This window comes from Salvelinus sp. IW2-2015, unplaced genomic scaffold, assembly GCF_002910315.2.
Source record: "Salvelinus sp. IW2-2015 unplaced genomic scaffold, ASM291031v2 Un_scaffold2233, whole genome shotgun sequence".
NCBI classification, from domain to species: domain Eukaryota; kingdom Metazoa; phylum Chordata; class Actinopteri; order Salmoniformes; family Salmonidae; genus Salvelinus; species Salvelinus sp. IW2-2015.
Window position 1 is genome coordinate 105112 of NW_019943563.1, and position 16133 is coordinate 121244.

Below are 16133 nucleotides of genomic sequence, written 5' to 3' on the forward strand. Positions count from 1 at the left end.
ATCAGTGCGTCCTACGTGCTAACGAACTAGACGCTCTAAAGTCCAACCTCAAAACATAAATGGAAAAACCAAAGACTAACACCTTAATTAAGAGAATGCGCACCACCAACCAACAGAAAATAACTTCCTTTTCACATTATAATCAACTACAATGCTTCACCTTCACCTATATAAACATGGTGTCTACTGGCTGTCAACAATTAAAAACAATAAAAAAAATAGTGTATTTTTTCCCTTCCTAAAACTCACTCCTTCTAGAACTCTCGAGCCCAAACAAAACGCATCTCTAATACGGAAAGTCAAAATAATTTGTGATCCATGGAACGCACTGGCTAAACTCTAAACACAAATCTTTTTGACTGCCCAACCTTGAGACAATCAGAAACCAAGTTGTCCTCACCATGGACACAAGCACCAAAAACGCTGTTGTTTTGACAAGTAGCAATAAATCACTGATATCGATTAGGGGGGAAATCAGGTTGTACTTGCAGTTGAAACTAAACTAAAAAAACACATGGAAATGGGAGATATCTTTTAGCTCACTGGTTAGAGGACAACCTGCAGAATACAGTCAGCTACATTTTGGAGTGATGCATTTAAATGTAGGGGTCGCTAAACAAAGGAACGCAACACTTATTTGTCATAACTGTTAAGAGAATTTCTTTCTCAATGTTCATAAACTGAACTTCACTTAAACTACTCTGTCTGTTACTAACAATTTGGTTCTTATTAAAATGAAAAAGACAGAGTCCAGTATACAATTGTCAGCAAAGTTTATTTACGAGAGATCTGCTGTGCATATACAAAAAACGTTATTTTTATACTATTCTCTTAACCTACGCACATACATACACACTAAACTTTGGATTCTCTCTTTCTCTCCTGGAGTCTCACCAAAGTTTATTACCACACAGCTGACAGTTCCAGTCCCCTCTAGATACGGGAAATCTGGAGGGGCTCTCCATGTCTTCTCTTATTTCCCCAGAGTTTTTGCCGGGTTGGTTCAAACATAGTTTAATGATCCACTTTGYTTTCCTTAGGCACACACATACCTTCCTCTCTTCCCATGTACATGCTACATAACCTCTTTCTTATGAACTAACATTATTTATCAATACAGAAAAACAGGGTAGAATTCAATTAGTTATAGTTCTAGGTTAAATGTATACATAATTTAGTCATTATTCATAAAATTCATAACAATAACTCATCGATATCATGCTAAAATCAATTGTGCGAGAGGAGGAAGATGAGGTTGCACGTCCTGTTAAAACTAACAGCTCAAAAACCACACGGAATCTGGGAATAATGTGTACATCCCTGGTTAAAGGATAATTTGTAGAAAACAGCTCGCTACATTTTGAAGTGTTGCATTTTGATTCAAGTGGGTCACCAACGTGGTAAGTGTAACAGAACTCTGTTTTTGTGAGTAACTTTTTGTTAAATCACATAAATAGTACTCTTCCAATTCAGAGCCTAGATTTTCCCCCTGAGGCTAATATCCATATCATGTTGAAATCAAATGATAAGGGGGCAAACGTTTAGGCTTCTACATTGTGACATTAAAATACTCCTTCTACAATGTTAAAACATTCTACATTGTGACATTAATTCATTGATATCATGAAACAACTCCTTCATGTATGTATTTTCTATTACTTGATCAGAGATCTTTTATCAGATGATCTCAAGATTTCTTTCCCGTGTGTGTTCTCTGGTGTATCTTCAGATGGCTAGATGTAAAAAAACTCTTCCCACATTGAGTACAGCTATAAGGTCTCTCTCCTGTGTGTGTTCTCTGGTGTACTCTCAGATTGCCAGATTGAACAAAACTCTTCCCACATTGATTACAGCTATAAGGTTTCTCTCCTGTGTGTGTTCTCTGGTGAAGAGTCAGATTGCTAGACCTAGGAAAACTCTTCCCACATTCATTACAGCTATATGGTTTCGCTCCTGTGTGTGTTCTCTGGTGTGATATCAGGCTGCTTAGGTGAGTAAAACTATTCCACATTGAGTACAAGCTAATAAGGTTTCTCTCCCTGTGTGTATTCTCTGGTGTGATATCAGGCTGCTTAGCTGAGTAAAATCTTCTCACATCGATCACAGCTATGTTTATCTCCTGTGTGTGTTCTCTGGTGTGGTATCAGGCTGCTTAGGTGAGCAAAACTCTTCCCACATTGAGTACAGCTAAAAGGTTTCTCTCCTGTGTGTATTCTCTGGTGTGAAATCAGGCTGCTTTGCTGAGTAAAACTCTTCCCACATCGATCACAGCTATACGGTTTCTCTCCTGTGTGTGTTATCTGGTGTATCTTCAGATGGCTAGATGTAAAAAAACTCTTCCCACATTGAGTACAGCTATAAGGTTTCTCTCCTGAGTGTGTTCTCTGGTGAATAGTCAGATTACACAACTTTGTAAAACTATTCCCACATTCATCACAGCTATATGATTTCTCTCCTGTGTGTGTTCTCTGGTGTGACATCATGTTGCTTAGCTGAGTAAAACTCTTCCCACATTGACCACAGCTATATGGTTTCTCTCCTGTGTGTGTTCTCTGGTGTATCTTCAGTTGGCTAGATGTTAAAAAACTCTTCCCACATTGAGTACAGCTATAAGGTTTCGCCCCTGTGTGTATTCTCTGGTGTATCTTCAGGTGGCTAGATGTAAAAAAACTCTTCCCACATTGAGTACAGCTATACGGTTTCTCTCCTGTGTGTGTTCTTTGGTGTACAGTAAGATGGCTAGATGTATAAAAACTCTTCCCACATTCATCACAGCTATACCTTTTCTCTCCTGTGTGTGTTCTCTGGTGTGATATCAGGCTGCTTAGCTGAGTAAAACTCATCCCACATTGACCACAGCTATAAGGTCTCTCTCCTGTGTGTGTTCTCTGGTGTGATATCAGGYTGGTTGAATGAGTAAAACTCTTMCCACATTGAGTACAGCTATAAGGTCTCTCTCCTGTGTGTGTTCTCTGGTGTGATATCAGGCTGGATGAATGAGTAAAACTCTTCCCACATTGAGTACAGCTATAAGGTTTTTCTCCTATGTGTGTTCTCTGGTGTGATATCAGGCTGGTTGAATGCGTAAAACTCTTCCCACATTGAGTACAGCTATACGGTTTCTCTCCTGTGTGTGTTCTCTGATGAATTTTAATGCCTGATGAGGAGGTGAATCTCTTCCCACAGTCAGAGCAGCAGTGAGGTTTCTTCCCTGTGGATCTCTGCGGGTGTTTCTTGATGTGTTCTAATGTGGAGAGACTCTTCTCTGCACCATGATGTTGTTGAGGCTCCCCAGAGGATCCACGGCCGTCCCGTCTCTCTCCTGTGTGAACAACAAAGTCAGACAGATGGTTAAAGGCCCACAACAGCGGAAATCCTCTGTAAAAGTTGATGCCAACAGCGTAGCCATGATGTTGTACAACAATTGACGTCTGTAATGAATGTAATGACTATTTGACATTTGTCTTAAAATGAGCAAGAACAGTCATATTTTGTCTTCTTTTCACATTAGTAGTAACATCTAAAGTTGTAGGCTAGAAATAAGTTATTCATGTTGTTGAAACTCTGTGCCAGACGACTTTTGGTCTCCAATATAGGCCCCTTTCTGTGTTTAATAAAATTGTGGCACGAGGGTGATGCACATGCAATTTGGTTGTAGAAACTCCTCCCTGCTAATGAGGAAACCGATAGTTATGGATGTAGTATATCTGCCAGGAGCAAAAATCTGAATGTGAATATGGAAAAACTGGGGGAGTTTTGTCCAGGTTGCTTATTAGTGCATTTCACACTGCTTTGGATTATAATTGTAAGGCTCGTTTGAATGTCCTGTTTAATATAATGTTTGTGTCATCATCTCAAATCAACCACTTTGTATTTAAAAAACACTTCAACCAGTAAAATGCTCTTTGGCTTTTCCATCAGCCTGACAATGAGGGTTTGTACACTGTTTGCCAAATTGGCCCATAACATTTTTACATTTACATTTTAGTCATTTAGCAGACGCTCTTATCCAGAGCGACTTACAGTAGAGTGCATACATTTTATTACATTTTACATACTGAGACAAGGATATCCCTACCGGCCAAACCCTCCCTAACCCGGACGACGCTATGCCAATTGTGCGTCGCCCCACGGACCTCCCGGTTGCGGCCGGCTGCGACAGAGCCTGGGCGTGAACCCAGAGACTCTGGTGGCGCAGCTAGCACTGCGATGCAGTGCCCTAGACCACTGCGCCACCCATAACTTCACCTAACAACAAATATACCTGTAATGAATGAAGAAGCACTTTGGTTGTTGTTGCATGACATACATAGTGTACTCTAGGACCCATAACAATAACATACACCTACTGTAGTACCCATAACTTCACCTAACAATAAAATAGACCTACTGTAGGACCCATAACTTCACCTAACAACAACATAGACCTACTGTAGGACCCATAACTTCACCTAACAATAACATAGACCTACTGTAGGACCCATCACGTCACCTAACAACAACATAGACCTACTGTAGGACCCATAACAATAACATAGACCTACTGTAGGACCCATAACTTCACCTAACAATAACATAGACCTACTGTAGGACCCATAACTTCACCTAACAATAATAGACCTACTGTAGGACCCATAACTTCACCTAACAACGTAGACCTACTGTAGGACCCATAACTTCACCTAACAACAAATAAAGGAAAATAGCTCTGTGTGTTGTACAATAGCCTATCCATCAAGGAACAGTTCTCTACACATTATGAGCTAAGTATCTCTGTGCTTTATCTTTGACTTATTTTTCTACTGTATTATTGACTGTATGTTTGTTACACTCTATGTGTAACTCTGTGTTGTTGCCTGTGTCACACTGCTTTGCTTTATCTTGGCCAGGTCGCAGTTGTAAATGAGAACTTGTTCTAAACTTGCCTACCTGGTTAAATAAAGGTGAAATAAATAAATAAAATAGATCAGCAACGGTGACTTGCGTGGATAGTGGATAGTAAGTAGCCCACCTTTGGAATAACTATGTTAAGTTATAACTGTAGAATCCAGTATAGTCTGGGAGGAGGTGAAACCACTCAGGCTTATTTGATGTGATCTAATGTTTTGATCATCTAGTTTTCCTTACAAGCATTCAGTCACCAAAGGGGGTTCGGTCATTCCTTTGTTTATATACTGTCTCATTGACAAAAATATTTTGGATTATTTGTTTACATCATTCCTTTGTCTCGACCCAGTACACAGTAAATGTGCTGAGGTTCTAATGTTGCCAAGGAGACATATTTGATTATTTATTTACAGTTTGGAGGTGTCACGGCTGTCTTCCTCTTCTTCCTCTGAAGAGGTGTAGCAAGGATCAGACCAATACGCAGCGTGGTAGGTGTCCATGTTTTAATATAGAAAACTAAACATGAACACAAATACAAAAAACAATAACCGTGAACAAACCGAAACAGTCCCGTGTGGCACAAACACTGACACAGGAAAACAATCACCCACAAAATACCCAAAGAACATGGCTGCCTAAATATGGTTCCCAATCAGAGACAACGATAAACACCTGCCTCTAATTGAGAACCAATCTAGGCAACCATAGACTTACATAAACACCTATAATGAACACAACCCCATAACTCTACAAAAAAAACCTAGACAGTACAACCACCCTCGTCACACCCTGACCTAACCAAAATAATAAAGAGAACAAAGATAACTAAGGCCAGGGCGTGACAGGAGGGTTGGGGGTCTGACATCCAGGATACACATTTTATTATTTATTTAGTTTGGAGAGTTGGGAGTCTGACATTCAGGAGACACATTGTATTATTTATTTACAGTTTGGAGGGTTGGGGGTCTGACATCCAGGTGACATATTTTATTATTTATTTACAGTTTGGAGGGTTGGGGGTCTGACATCCAGGATATACATTTTATTATTTATTTACAGTTTGGAGGGTTGGGGGTCTGACATCCAGGCGACACATTTTAGTTCTAATGGTGCCGTTCTGTTATTCTTTTCAGCTTCTTTTTCCAAGCATCTTACATTACTCTGAGACTAGTTATCCTGGGATCGTACATTACTCTGAGACTAGTTATCCTGGGGAATAGTTTCAATACATTTGAAAAAAACCTAAACCTGTTTTTGCTTTGGCATTATGGGGTACTGTGATGTCATTATGGGGTATTGTGATGTCATTATGGGGTATTGTGAAACATTTTAGAATAAAGGGATGCACCGATATTACATTTTTGGCTAATACCGATATCTAATATTTTCCTTGCCCCAAAAAACGATACTGATAACCGATATTTAAAATTTTAGAGGCCTTTTAAGCATTCTAGTACAGCATTCTAATAGTTAACACACACACGGATGCAGCGGTTTAAGCCACTGCATCTCAGTGCAAGAGGTGTCACTACAGTCCCTGGTTCGAATCCAGGCTGTATCACATCCGGCCGTGATTGGGAGTCCCACAGTAGTTGTCTGTTATTGGTGTAGAGAGGACGACAAAGGAGAGGGATTCCACATGTGGATAGGAAGATACAAATTATCATTAATACTGGAAAATATTCATTTAAAATCCAGGAATTTTATAACTTTAGCTTTCTAGGTCAAGCCAGTAGGCTACAGTAGGTTGTATCTCTCTAGGTCATGCCAGTAGGTTACAGTAGGTTGTAACTCTCTAGGTCAAGCCAGTAGGTTACAGTAGGTTGTAACTCTCTAGGTCATGCCAGTAGGTTACAGTAGGTTGTATCTCTCTAGGTCATGTCAGTAGGTTACAGTAGGTTTTATCTCTCTAGGTCATGCCAGTAGGTTACAGTAGGTTGTATCTCTCTAGGTCATGCCAGTAGGCTACAGTAGGTTTTATCTCTCTAGGTCATGCCAGTAGGTTACAGTAGGTTGTATCTCTCTAAGTCATGCCAGTAGGTTACAGTAGGTTGTATCTCTCTAGGTCATGCCAGTAGGCTACAGTAGGTTGTATCTCTCTAGGTCATGCCAGCAGGCTACAGTAGGTTGTAACTCTCTAGGTCATGCCAGTAGGCTACAGTAGGTTGTAACTCTCTAGGTCATGCCAGTAGGCTACAGAAGGTTGTATCCAAGTGGAAACAATTATCAACCCGATGTGGAAAGTGTCGAATTTGGTCAACAACAAAATGAATGGCTAATTTGCTACGTGAGGTTTACTTGATCTAACAGAAGTTTCGTAATGCTTAAGTTGTTATGTGGACACGTGACATACCGACAACTTTGATAAAAACACTATAGGGTTGTCGTTACGCTGAAACAAGAAGTAGAGGGGAATACGCTGTTACAGTGAAAAAAGAAGAGAAAGACGTTTCAGTAAGAAGAGGAAGACGCGTTCAGATTAAAGAGAAGAGGATTTTACAGTAAAAGAAGAGGGGAGAATGCAGCTTGGGTGAAAGAGAGGAGGGGGAGATGACTGTCACATCGAAAAAGGAAGGAGGGAAACCTGGATATCTGGGCCCGGTTTCCCAAACGCATCTTAAGGCATCCGATGGTTCTACGGATGAGACTTAGCCATAAAGTGTTTTGAGAGACCGTTTCCCTGATTAACATAGTACAGGTACTGGCTTAATACAGAGGCACAAACTCTGCAGTTGTTGAACTGATGTTTTTTTTATTTAACCAGGTGGCCATGATGTCATAATATAGTTTAACCAGGGGGCCATGATGTCATAATGATAGTTTAACCAGGTAGGTCTCCCGGTAAGGCGCGCAGTGGTCTAGGGCACTGCATCGCAGTCTAGCTGCGCCACCAGAGTCTCTGGGTTCACGCCCAGGCTGGGCTGGGTATCGCCCAGGCTCTGTCGCAGCCGGCCGCAACCGGGAGATCCGGTGGGCGCGCACAATTGCATAGCGTCGTCCGGGTTAGGGAGGTTTGGCCGGTAGGGAGGGTTTGGCCGGTAGGGATATCCTTGTCTCAGTATGTAAAAAAATGTAATAAAATGTATGCCACTCTACTGTTAAGTCGCTCTGGATAAAGAGCGTCTGCTAAATGACTTAAAATGAAATGATCTCCAGATCGCTATGCATATTCATGCTAGTAGCTTAGCATCTCTCTCCATTGAATACAGGCGGTTGACGWCAAMMACCCTCATAGAATATAAACAATAGATTACAATAATAAGATGWATCCACCAWTYCAAAGAAAGGRTAGGCGGGAGCTAGACAACCCACAGTGCCGCTTTGTGGACAACGACTCCCCTTGTTAGGGCGGAGAGACATCTTGTCAGTATATCCATAATCTTTGGTGTAGCCAACCCAACACTCACATGGCACTATTGGGGGGCACGGTGTGTAGTAAAACATCACTACATTAAAATCACCACATGCAGTGCCCCCCAGTCTGCGGTCAGCATATGTTAAGTCACTTTTTGGAAACGGAACGGAGAAAACAAAGGTGAGCTTGCTCTCTACGTCGTCTGATTCTAAACATATCAGTCATCATCCTAGGGCCCTCCGTTAAAGAGGTATTGACGAGCCAACTCCGAATATCCAAAGTTAAAAACAAATTTAAGGCGGTACTTACTGGTGTTAATCAGATCTCCTATTTCCTCCTCTTCATCTTTCAATGTGACAGTAATCTCCCCTTCCTTCTTCACTCCAAAAACTGCATCCTCCTCTTTCCCTTCCTCTTCTTTCACAGTAACAACCTCCTCCTCTTTCACACTGAACGCGTCTTCCTCCTCTTTCACTGTAACGTCTTTCCCTTCTTCTTTCACGGTAACAGCCTCACCCTCTACTTGTTTTTGTATTGTAACATCCTTCTCTTCCTTCTCCTCTTTCACGACAATGTTCAGCCCCAGAGCTTCTTTCTCCGTCCAGCAGACCCCCTCTTCTTTAACAGGAGGGGAGTAGTTTAGGGAGCTCATGTTCGGGGATCTTAGCTAGCTAGCTATCAATAGCAACCAGGCTAGTGCTTATTTAACCAGCCAGCTACTATAGCTGACTAATACAAAATAACGTAATATTCAATTAAATAGGTCAACAAGTAAATACAACAGAAGTGTGTCTAAAACACAGTAGCTAATATACACCGAAAGCGTATAAATAGCTGGAATCTTTCGGCTATGTTGGCTAGCAAGCTACCGAGGTAGTTGACGAGCTGTTTATGAAGAACCGTCCACTATATTATACGTCACGCTGGCAGCATCACCTGAAAGACGCACATCGCCGTCTGCTGACTGGCGGGGGAAACGCAGTTGAGGATCATATTTTATTTTCAGATAAAGTTAATTTTAAATGTATTTAATTAACTTATTTTTTTACTTTAGTTTACAGCGCATTCTGAAAGTATTCAGACCCCTTGACTTTTTCCACATTTTGTTACATTACAGCCTTATTCTAAAATGGATTAAATAGAAAATGTTCCTCATCAATCTACACCCAATACCCACAATATTTTTATTTAACTAGGCAAGTCAGTTAAGAACAAATTCTTATTTACAATAACGGCCTACCCCGGCCGATGCTGGGCCAACTGTGCGTCCCTATGGGACTCCCAATCACGGCCAGATGTGATTCAGCCTGGATTTGAACCAGGAACTGTAGTGACGCCTCTTGCACTGAGATGCAGTGCCTTAGACCGTTGCGCTCCTCGGGAGCCCGTAAAGCAAAGGTAACTGAACTAAAACACTGTTGCTTCCGTCATCATGAAGTGCTTTGAGAGACTAGTCAAGGATCATATCACCTCCAACTTACCTGACACCCCAGACCCACTTCAATTTGCTTACCGCCCCAATAGATCCACAGACGATGCAATCACCATCACACTGCCCACCTGGATAAGAGAAATACCTACATAAGAATGCTGTTTATTGACTATAGCTCAGCATTCAACACCATAGTATCCTCCAAGCTCTTCATTAAGCTTGAGGCCCTTGTTCTAAACCCCGCCCTTTGTAACTGGGTCCTGGACTTCCTGACGGGCCACCCCCAGGTGGTGAAGGTAGGAAAAAACACTTCCACTTCGCTGATACCCACAAGGATGGGTGCTCAGCCCCCTCCTGTACTTCCTGTTCACCCATGACTGCGTGGCCACGCAAGCCTCAATCATCAAGTTTGCAGACGACACAACAGTAGTAGGCCTGATTACCAGCAATGATGAGACAGCCTACAGGGCAGAGGAGAGGGCCCTGGGAGTGTGGTGCCAGGAAAATAACCTCTCACCAAACATCAACAAAACAAAGGAGATGATCGTGGACTTCAGGAAACCGCAGAGGGAGCACCCCCCTATCCACATCGATGGGACCGCAGTGGAGAAGGTGGAAAACTTCAGGTTCCTCGGCGTACACATCACTGACAAACTGAAATGGTCCACCAAACACAGACAGTGTGAAGTAGAAGGCGCAACAGTGACTCGTCAACCTCAGGAGGCTGAAGAAATTTGGCTAGGCACCTTAAACCCTCACAAACTTTTACAGGTGTACAATTGAGAGCATCCTGTCAGGCTGTATCACCGCCTGGTACGGCAACTGCATTTTGCATTACTCACCTGATATACTGTATTCTATCCTATTCTACTGTATCTTAGTCTATGTATTACTCATCTCATATGTATATACGGTATTCTATCCTATTCTACTGTATCTTAGTCTATGTATTACTCATCTCATATGTATATACTGTATCCTATCCTATTCTAATGTATCTTAGTCTATGTATTACTCATCTCATATGTATATACTGTATTCTATCCTATTCTACTGTATCTTAGTCTATGCATTTGTAACGGATGTGAAATGGCTAGCTAGTTAGCGGTGGTGCACGCTAGTAGCCTTTCAATCGGTTACGTCACTTGCTCTGAAACCTTGAAGTAGTGGTTCCCCTTGCTCTGCAAGGGCCGCGGCCTTTGTGGAGCGATGGGTAACGACACTTCGTGGGTGACTGTTGTTGATGTGTGCAGAGGGTCCCTGGTTCGTGCCCGTGTCGGGGTGAGGGGACCGTCTAAAGTTAAACTGTTACACATTACTCATCTCATATGTATATACTGTATTCTATCCTATTCTACTGTATCTTAGTCTATGCATTACTCATCTCATATGTATATACTGTATTCTACTGTATCTTAGTCTAAGCCGCTCTGACATTACTCCCCTAAATTTGTATACATTTTTAATTCCATTCCTTTAGATGTGTGTATTGTTGTGAAGTTGTTCGATATTACTGCACTGTTGTACTTGAGCGTCCCAGCCAGAGCCCGGACTTGAACCCGATCAAACATCTCTGGAGAGACATGAAAATAGCTGTGCAGCGACACTCCCCATCCAACCGAACAGAGCTTGAGAGGATCTCCAGAGAAGAATGGGAGAAACTCCCTAAATACAGGTGTGCCAAGCTTGTAGCGACATACCCAAGAAGACTCAAAGCTGCAATCGCTGCCAAAGGTGTTTCAACAAAGTACTGAGTAAAGGGTCTGAACACTTATGTAAATGTACGATTGGGCCGTTGTCATCACACTTCCTTGATTAGTAAGAACTAGGGTAGATTTATAGGACTATTGTTTTTTATGATTCATACATACTTTCCTAACACTAAAATGTACCTAAATAATCTACAAGATCAGAGTATTTTTATGATGATGACTTTCTTTAATTGATAGATTCGTTTCTAGAACTAGATTCTGTTCTCTCCATTTAATTGATAGATTAGATTCTAGAACTAGATTCTGTTCTCTCCATTCTCCATGTATTCTATAGAGTCTGTTGACAACATTCTAATTAAAAGGTATTCAACCGTATTTAAAAGGCTTAAGATGAAATGTACTCTAAACCCTACTGAATGAAAACTCCATGACAAAATCTGTTGGCCAGCAATTGTGAGGGTTTTCAGCAAGGTAGCAACACATGCAGAGTGTGCGTAGACAAGGCATCGAGATCTGCCCCGGTCTCCTGGTAAAACACAGACCCCTCCTCCTACAGCATTTATGTTCATTTTGAGAAAGTGGCACTACAGTCTCCGGGGAAAAAACTACTTATGGGTAAAAAAAACACAACACCTGTCTATGAATTTGAGAGGTTACATTTCTCCAGATACTCAACTAGTCTAAAGAATACCAGTTTTATTGCTTGTTTAATCAGGACAACAGTTTTCAGCTGTGCTAACATAATTGCAAAATGATTTTCTAATGATCAATTAGCCTTTTTAAAATGAGCTTGGATTAGCTTGGATTAGCTTGGATTAGCTTGGATTAGCTAACACAACGTGTCATTGGAACACAGGAGTGATGGTTGCTGATAATGGGCCTCTGTACGCCTATGCAGATATTCCATAAAAAATCAGCCGTTTCCAGCTACAATAGTCATTTACAACATTAACTATGTCTACACTGTATTTCTGATAAATTTTATGTTACTTTAATGGACAAAAAATGGCTTTCTTTTAAAAACAAGGTCATTTCTAAGTGAGCCCAACCTGTTGAACGGTAGTGAACCTCTACATCCTCCCATGTCGCTGAACCAATGGTCAATAATTCACTATTACAGGAAAACACTATTTCCATTGATCAATAATTCCCTATTACAGAAAAAACACTATTTCCATTGGTCAATAATTCCCTATTACAGAAAAAAACACTATTTCCATTGGTCAATAATTCCCTATTATAGAAAAAACACTATTTCCATTGATCAATAATTCCCTATTACAGGAAAAACACTATTTCCATTGATTACTGTATTGACCTCTCGTCCTCTGTCTCTCTCGTACTCTGCCTTGTGTATTTATCTTCAAAATATTCTCATAGTCCCAATTTAGAATCAAATAGACTTCCCAAAGATAACATGGCATTTACTTTATTTCACCTTTATTTAATCAGAGATGTCAACTGAGAACCAATTCACATTTACAATGACAATCTGAATGAAGAAATACTAATATTAATCTATTTAATAATTAACATGTTTGAAATGTCCCAATTATATAGTGAACAACAAGCTCCCTAACCGAGTAAAACTCTTTTCACACCGGGAACATTGGTAAGGTTTTTCTCCTGAGTGTATTCTCTCATGCGCTTTCAGGCTCCCTTGATGGGTAAAACTCTTTTCACAATTGGAGCAGTGGTGTTGTCTCGCTGGTTTGGGCGTCTCTGGGTCTGGTTCTCCTGAAGGACTCTCCCCGCTGTCAGAGTGAGAGTCTGGTCCCTCTCCTACCAAAGACAAACAGAGTATCTAGTTAAATACTAAACAGAGAACTGAATTAAACCTCCATAAAATAAAACTGTCTTCCTGTGAGGCTAGATTCCTCCAAAACCCGAAGTCAGTTTTCAGAACATTCCATCATTTAATAAAAACTTGGTGGCCGCTGTAATAATAATAATAATAATAATGTAGAACATAAAATCTAATCTTTCTCTCGTGTTTATAGCAGAGCTCTATAATAATAGATAATGTCATGTTTATAGGCTGAGCAGAGCTCTATAATAATAGATAATGTCATGTTTATATGCTGAGCAGAGCTCTATAATAATAGATAATGTCATGTTTATAGGCTGAGCTCTATTATCTGTCTATAGCTTGACAACATTCATCTGTTTTCGTGATATGTATTATCTAACACTCACAATTTCTTTCCTTTTTGGTTACTAAGCAGTTCTATCAACATTTAGCAACTACGTTAAACTAGCAACATTAGCAAACACGTTAACTATATTTCAGAGGTTAAAAGTTGGATATTAAATTAAATGTCACGCAGTCGAATTTTACAATATACAGAATGTCCCACAAAATGTGTACATATTACTCTTTTGAAAACTCTCAAAACCTAACTTAACTCCAACCTAACTTAACTACAACCTAACTTAATTTACATGAATTACAATGAAAATCGGGTGTAGAAGGGTGTATGTAGTCGTAGTTAATATTATTATTGTTTCTTGTTGACTATTCTAATTGAAATCATTCACGGTAAGATAGTTATGTTGGATAAATAAAACACATAAGAAGCCGTATGTATCTTACATTAAAGGGCCAATGCAGCCGTTTTTAATCTCAACATCAAATCCTTTCTGGGTAACGATGAAGTAGCTTCCTGGTTTTGTTTTCAAAGATGTCCACTGTCTGGCTGTTCACTTTCCCCACGGGTTACTATAGCAACACACATCACTCCCCACGGTTACTATAGCAACACACATCCCTTGTCATTTATATCTTGTTTGACAATTCTGATTGACATTGAAGTTGTGATTTTGCTAATCCATTGTTAAGGTTTTGTTGGTGACCCGCTCTTAGGTGGTATACACATCTTACAGTGTACTTATCAATTCCTACATTCAATAATAACATACTCAAGTGTAACAGTTTAACTTTAGTCCGTCCCCTCGCCCATACCCGGGCTCGAACCAGGGACCCTCTGCACACATCAACAACAGTCATCCACGAAGCGTCGTTACCCATCGCTCCACAAAGGCCGCGGCCCTTGCAGAGCAAGGGGCAACACTACTTCTAGGTTTCAGAGCAAGTGACGTAACTGATTGAAACNTCGTTACCCATCGCTCCACAAAGGCCGCGGCCCTTGCAGAGCAAGGGGCAACACTACTTCTAGGTTTCAGAGCAAGTGACGTAACTGATTGAAACGCTAGCAGCGCGTACCCGCTAACTAGCTAGCCATTTCACATCCGTTACACAAGCATAAACATTCAGTAGAACGCTGCTTTAAAACCACGCATCAGTTCATCAATAGTTTGTGCTCCTGTTTTTAAGACAGTACTCACTGGTCTTAATCAGATCTCCTATCTCCTCCTCCTGTTCTTGTTCTTCCTTCACCTCCTTCAATGTGACAGTTATCTCCCCCTCCTCCTTCACTCCAAAAACTGCATCCTCCTCTTTCTCTTCCTCCTCTTCTTTTACTGTAACATCCTCCTCCTCTTTCACTCTGAACGCGTCTTCCTCTTCTTTCACTGAAACGTCTTTCTCTTCTTCTTTCACGCTAACAGCCTCACCCTCTACTTCTTGTTTTACTGTGACATCCTCCTCTTTCACAACAACGTTCAGCCACAGGCCCTCTTTCTCCGTCCAGCAGACCTCTTTATTAGCAGAAGGAGAGTAGCTTAGTGAATTCATGGTCGGGGATGTTAGCCAGCTAACCTAGCTAGTTAGCGACTAGCCTAGTGATAGGCAAATTTATCAAGCCAGCTACCGTTACCTGACTAAACGGAAATATGACATTAAATGGGGAAACTAGTTATATGACAGAATTATGTTTCAAATACAGAGGCAAATATACACCGAAGCAGTCTGAACAGCTTGAATGTTTCGGCTAGGAAGCTACCGAGGTGGCTGACTAGATGTTGTTGAAGAAGTGTTCCGTCCACTAGATTATAAGTCACTCTGATAGCGTCGACTGAAAGACGCACATCGCCATCTGTTGACTGGAGTGGTTAACGCAGATAAATGTTTATTTTATTTCCAGACAAAAAGTGCATTTTTACATTATGGCTGCAGCCAGACGTCATCCCGACGCCGGTACACCTATGACAACATCCAGCTCAAGTGCACGGCGCGAAATTCAAAATCTATTTTTTTTAAATATTTAACTTTCACTCATTAACAAGTCCAATACAGCATTTGAAAGATAAACATCTTGTCAATCCAGCCAACATGTCCGATTTTTTAAATGTTTTACAGAGAAAACACCACATATATTTATGTTAGTTCACCACCAAATAAAAAAGGAGGACAGACATTTTTCACAGCACAAGTAGGATGCAAGTAGCATGCACAAGCCAACCTAACTAACCTAGAACCAACCTAAATAACCTAGAAAAAACTCCCTCAGATGACAGTCCTATAACATGTTACACAATAAATCTATGTTTTGTTCGAAAAATTTGCATATTTTAGCTATGATTCAGTTTTACATTACTGCTACCATCATAGCCACCATCACAGCTACAGTCAGAAATCGCACGGGAGTAGCCAGAGAAAAATACAGACACCAACGTCAACTACTAATTACACATCATAAAACATTTCAGAACAATATATGGTGGATAGCTAATGAAGAATAAGATCTTGTGAACAGAGCCAATATTTCCGATTTTTGAAGTGTTTTACAGCGAAAACACAATATATCGTTATTTAGCTTACTACAATAGCTAGCACACAGCAGCATTG

At 40.7% G+C, this 16133-nt stretch overlaps 1 pseudogene; it reads right to left on the minus strand.

Annotated features, from left to right (window-relative positions):
• Positions 1-756: 756 nt before the first annotated feature.
• LOC139025076 (zinc finger protein 271-like) lies at positions 757-15316 on the minus strand (annotated as a pseudogene).
• Positions 15317-16133: the final 817 nt, after the last annotated feature.